The sequence below is a fragment of the Spinacia oleracea genome, chromosome 4 (genome assembly GCF_020520425.1).
Source record: "Spinacia oleracea cultivar Varoflay chromosome 4, BTI_SOV_V1, whole genome shotgun sequence".
In the NCBI taxonomy this organism is placed as follows: Eukaryota; Viridiplantae; Streptophyta; class Magnoliopsida; order Caryophyllales; family Amaranthaceae; genus Spinacia; species Spinacia oleracea.
In genome coordinates, this window is record NC_079490.1 from 76,906,944 (window position 1) to 76,912,943 (window position 6,000).

A 6,000-nucleotide genomic window follows, 5' to 3' on the forward strand; every position below is an offset into this window, starting at 1 on the left:
AGTTAAGTTGTGAAATATCCAAAAAAATAGAGAAAAACAAGGCATGAAAAGTTTCATTTGAAACACAAAAAAAGAGGAAAATCAAATCAAGGAAAAAAGGCAAAAAGAGTTGTAGTTTAGAATTGTTGTTGAATACGCTTGGGGGTATCCCAAATAAGTGGTACGAGTTTGTGTTTGGTTCAAAATGCTTGAGTTTAGTTCTATCATTGCGCTTCACTTTAGCTATGAGCACCAAATTGGCAAATTTGTTCCGCACCTTACCCCTAGCCTACGTTACGCCCTAAAAGCCCTCTTGACCCTTTAGAGTTGAGTCATTGTCGGTGGAGGGAGGATTTGGTCAAGCTTAAGGAACAAGGTTGTCATGCTAAGATGTCGGGTAGCCTAATATTAATTTTCTGGCGCCTTCGTGGTGTCTTGAGACGCTATTCTCAAGGGTGGATAAGATCTAGAGATTTGACGTGGTATGCCCGGATGTAGGGGGATTGACTAGTGCTTGCCCTTAGTTCGCTTTTCTTGATGCTCGAATCTTTCACTCGATTTAGGACATTAGTTAGCGTGTACTCATTTATTTGATTAGTAATATTAGCGTTCTTCTATACTTGTTCCATAATATGGCCCATCTTGGATATTGTAGTTTAATTTCTTTTCTTCTCTTTTCTTTTCTTCTTCTTTTCTTTCTTTCTTTTCTTGGTTTGTGTTTTCCATTTTAGTCTTGCCTTGATTAGATTTGCTAGATTTTGTTTTTGGTAAATTTTTAGAATTTGATTAGTTGCTCATTCTTCCCTAGTTGAGTTTTGTTTGCTAGAGACTAGCAAACGCTTAGCTTGGGGGAGTTTGATGAGGGGCATTTATGTCACTCTAAGCCCAGGATTTTATAGAATTTCATTATGCTTTTTGATAGTTTTGCATAGTTTTGTTGCATTTTCATCCCCTTATTCCATCTTTGTACTTTTCAGGTAGAAATGTTGAAAATGATGGAAAATGGCTGAGAATTGCTCGAACAGAGCCTGTGCGATCGCACGGAATTTATGTGCGTTCGCACGGGTCAGCAAAGTTGCCTCCAAAGTTAAGCAGGTTCGTGTGCTCGTGCCCCCAGGAGTGTGTGTTCGCACAAATTCGGAAAATCGATGCAGGAACTATATGGGAATTTGTGCAACCGCACCAGAAGAAGAGCTCATTCGCACGAATCTGGAAAATCGATGCAGGAATTATGAGTGATTTTGTGCGATCGCACCGCAAAGGAGCCCGCTCGCACGGAATTTTGGTGGGCTCGCACTGAATTCCTGTGCGAGCACATGAGGATTTATGAATAATTGGCCAAGTCAGAACCGTGCGATCGCACGGTTGCTGAGCACGATCACACGGATCGAAGGAGGAGAATCGTCGCTGAGCTCGTTCGCATGGAATCACAGCACGATCGCACTGGTGCGGGATTCAGTTTTCGATTTTAAATCTCTTATTTTCGGGGTTTAGTATAAATAGAATTTTCTTTATTTTCATTAACAATTACTTTCAGAAATAGATTTTAAGAGGTTTTAGATATTTTTCTCTTCAAGCTAGTGTTCTAGAGAGAGAAACTCATTGATTTCAAGCTTCAAATCTGTAATTCCTTCAACTCTTCTCTTTTTCTTGCAATTTAATTCTTAGTTTCTTAATTCTTGCTCTTGCTTTGTTGTTGATTGTTCTTCAATTCCTTAATTTCTTGAATTCTTGATTTCATTGATTGAAGTTACTTTGATTTTCAATTTGTGATTTGATTGTGCAATTGAACTCTTAATTCTCTTCTCCTACTCCTTCAATTTCATGCTTGCTAGCGTAGCATTAATGGATTTCTTGATTTCTAGAATGACTAGTGAGTAGAATTAGGTTAGGGAAAGGGGAGAATCTAGGGGATTAATCAGGGGAAATTGTTGATTTATTGTTGGTTGATTCATGTGATTAAATATGATTTGATGATAGGATATTCATGCTAGTTGAGTGGTAGTTGCAAATGCTATTTGATTGGATTCACATGGAACCATAGGATAGGTTTGGCGAGAGATTGTGGGCCTATTTTGTGTGATCAAATGGCGGTGCCTTTTATATGCTAGTTAGTTTAGGATTAGGCGAAATCTCTTCCGTGGATTAGACGCTTAGCGTTCCCTATCCGAGAGGTGGCGGGTTCGCCTTAGATGTCATTTGCCTAATCACCATTTCGTTGCATGATCACCATTGCTAGATAGTTGAATTCATTTCCCCCGGTTTCCCTAGCCTATCCCCGACTCCCTAACGTTTCCCTTTCTTGATTCAATTTAGCATAATTCTTAGTTTTAGATTCTTAAAAGTGACAATTCAAAACAAAATCCTTGTTCGAACTAGATTGACTTTCAAACTCAATAACCACCGTTTCTTTGGGACGATCCCTTTGCTTACCGCTAGCCGGTAGTTGAGTGGTTTTATAAATATTGTTTGCATAGGTTGTTTTCTATCAACGACGGAAAATATGCCTATCACTCCCCTAAAATACTTCGAAATCCAACGGGTTAAAATTCCCCAAAAATATTCCGAGTCCTATCAATGGGTTGAAATTCCCCTAAAATATTCAAAGATCCTTTGGGTTGAAATACCCCTAAAATATTGACGGTTGAAATTCCCTTGAAATAATACAAAATACTTTCCCTTTCAATCGGGTTGAAACTCCCCTGAAATACTACAATATCCAATCTCCTAAAATATTTCCTATGGGTTGAAAATCCCTTGAAATAATACAAGTCCAATTTTCAAATTCTCAATGGGTTGAAATCCCCCAAAAATAGTCCGAGTTCAATATTCCAAGTTCTAGTACAAGGAGGAAACCTCCACAAAAGAATGAAGCTTCTCTCAAATATTTTCAACGGGTTGCAAATCCCGAGTACAAATACAAAATCCAAAATCCTGAATCTTCGGAGTGGCACTTAGAGTCAAGTCTAGGTCTCATTCATTGCATGCATATCATATCATGTGTCGGGAAGTCGAAATTCTAAAGTCATGTGGTGTGTCCTAACTAGCAGTCCAAAGATCCTGTGGGTTCGCCGAAGAGGAGAAAGGTTGAAGAGAACTCCATCAGCCCTAGCCTCCCTTATAGCCGGTATCGAGCAAGCAGCCAACTCACCTTCTACAAATCAAACTCCCAGTCCCTTTAAAGAATCAGTTCAAATGGCCACGGTCGCTCAAATCACTCAGCTCATGGCCGCCGTAGCCAACCTCAATACAAACCTGGAGAATGTGAGCAACCGCTTGGGTGTTGTGGAGCAGGCCGCACCCACCGATGACCTAACCAAGAAGATCGAAAGCCTGGTTAACAAGGTTACCAATCAAGAGAACTATTTCTATACCTCAATGGAGGACAACCTCAAGGGAAAGGCAAACCTTCCAGACAAATTCTCTGCCAATGACATTCCAAAATTCAAGTCGACTAACAATCCCAAGTATCATCTCAAGAACTTCAGAGCTACAATGGCCATTAAGGGGGTCGAACTCGAGCTATACCCTGTGGTATTCCCTATGTCCCTAGAACCTCTCTGCCAGAAGTGGTATTACTCACTCAAAGAGCATCAAACCAGTACATGGGAAGCGGTCGCTCGAGAATTCATGGAGCAGTATCAGCCCAATATTCAACGTCAAACTACTCTGAGGGAGCGGGAGGTTCTCAGGCAAGGACCCCAAGAAGGTTTCACTAACTACCTCAACCGGTGGAGAGAAATGGCGTCCCAAATGGTGACTCGACCCTCCGAGAGAGAATTGGTCAAGATCTTTATTGATGGACTTCTTCCAAAATACAATACTCACATGAAGTATCTAGGCTTGGAAAGCTTCAAGAGAACATATGACATTGGGGTCGATATAGAGGATGACCTGATGAAAGCACCAATAGCCCCGGTTCCGCAAGCTGAAAAGTGGAAGGGTAAGAAAGCTGAAGCAACACATAAAGTCCACGAGGTCAACGCCCTAGAAGCTCATCAAGGTCAAAAGCCGAACAATTTCAAGAATAACACCAATCAACGCAACTTTCAAGGCAGGCCACAAAGGGTCTTTACTAACCTCAGAATGTCTTACAGTGAAGCATTTGATCGACTGGTCGAAAAGCACGTCATCAACCCAATCGGTCCTACACCCGATCCTCCAATCGACAAAAGATCCCAGAGTTGGGATCCTGCAGCACATTGCAAATACCATCAGGGAAAAGGCCGTGACATTGAAGATTGCTACAAGCTTAAGCATTTGATCCAGAACATGGTCGACAACAAGACCTTGCCCCTACCTCCAGGAGCCAAGCAAACTCCCTTGGTGCAAGCCATCTCCTATGATTGTGAAGACGAAGGAGAGGATTTTCCATGAAACCTAATCTCTACAATATACAAGCCAGGTTATGAGCTAGTGGTTCCATGTTTCTGCCATCTCATTCCAAATGTTCAAAACTGGGTAATCCCCGAACCTAGGGTAACCACCGACATTCAAGAAAACATATGTCCTCTTGCCACCCTGAAGGCTTTGGGCTTCTCCGATTATGATCTCATGCTAACTACCCAACAGACCGTCAAGCTCCAGGGCGTTACATACAAAATCCTGGGGTCCTCGATTTGGTCTTTTCCTTCGACACCTACTACAACAGTACTGAATTTCTAGTCATCGATGTGCCTGACAACTTCGATCTGCTATTTGGAGAACCTTCGTTCGAGAAACTATTGGACGGCCCTGCCTGTCTCACTCTCAAAGGTTCAAGCTTCCATGAAACTTTTATCAAGCAAAAGTCGGCCTTGCGCCAAGAAAGAGATGAATGCATCCAAGGGTACTATCACAGATGGAGGATCTGCTCGTACAATCAAGCCTGAGATGCCTGAAGGCAAAATGGTGAGAATGTTCCTCCTAGACCTCAATACCTCATGCAAAGGCTGCTTTGCTGCATTTCCCTACAGCACGTGGAACCAAGTCTAGGATCAAGTCTTGCAAATCTGTGGATGTAGCCCCGCCTATGATGATGATGTAGATGGCGTGGACGTCTGGGAATACCCCGAGAACTATCTTTACGGTTAGTGTCTTTGTTCAAGTCCAGAGTCTGTCTTTCAATTTTCGAGTCTAGTAATGAGTCTAAGAGTCTAGGGCTAGAGTCTTGCATCAATCAAGAGCCTCTAAAGGCCGAGCTTCAAGTCAAAACTGTCGATGTAATGATTGCTGATTTCAATTACACTTCAATTTCCTCTTACTCTTCGAGTCCAAATTCAAAACACACTTCTAATCCAAACAACTTTACTTCACAAGAAACTGACCTTGAAATACTAAAAGCTATTAAAAATCATGAAAAGGGGACGCCCATAATTGAGGAAACGGAAAAAGTTAACCTTTCTAACAGCAGTGATTCAAAACTAGTTCAGATTGGTCTAACTCTATCTCAAGCAGAGCGGGATGATCTTATCAAGCTACTTTTAGAGTACATAGACGTCTTTGCATGGTCCTATCATGATACGCCAGGGGTTGATCCAAGCATTGGTCAGCATACAATTCCCCTCATTGCAGGTTCAAAACCCATCATATCAAGCAGAAACTCCGTCGCATGAAACCGGACGTTTCCCTCAAAATTCAAGAAGAGGTCTCTAAGGAGCTAGAGGTCGGGTTTATTCGAGAAGCCAAGTATCCAGAATGGATTGCAAATGTCGTCCTAGTTCCAAAGAAATTCGAGAAGCCAAGTACGAATGTGTGTGGATTACAGAGATCTTAACAGGGCCAGCCCTAAAGACGGTTTTCCATTGCCTCACATCGAAATCTTGTTCGACAACACCGCAAATCATGCCTTACTCTCTTTTTTGGACGGGTATGCAGGCTACAATCAGATTCCCATGGCAGAGGAGGACCTGGAGAAGACAACCTTCATCACTCAGTGAGGTACATATTGCTATACAGTTATGCCGTTCGGATTGAAGAATGTAGGGGCTACGTATCAAAGAACAACCACAACCATCATGAGCGATATGATTCACATGGAAA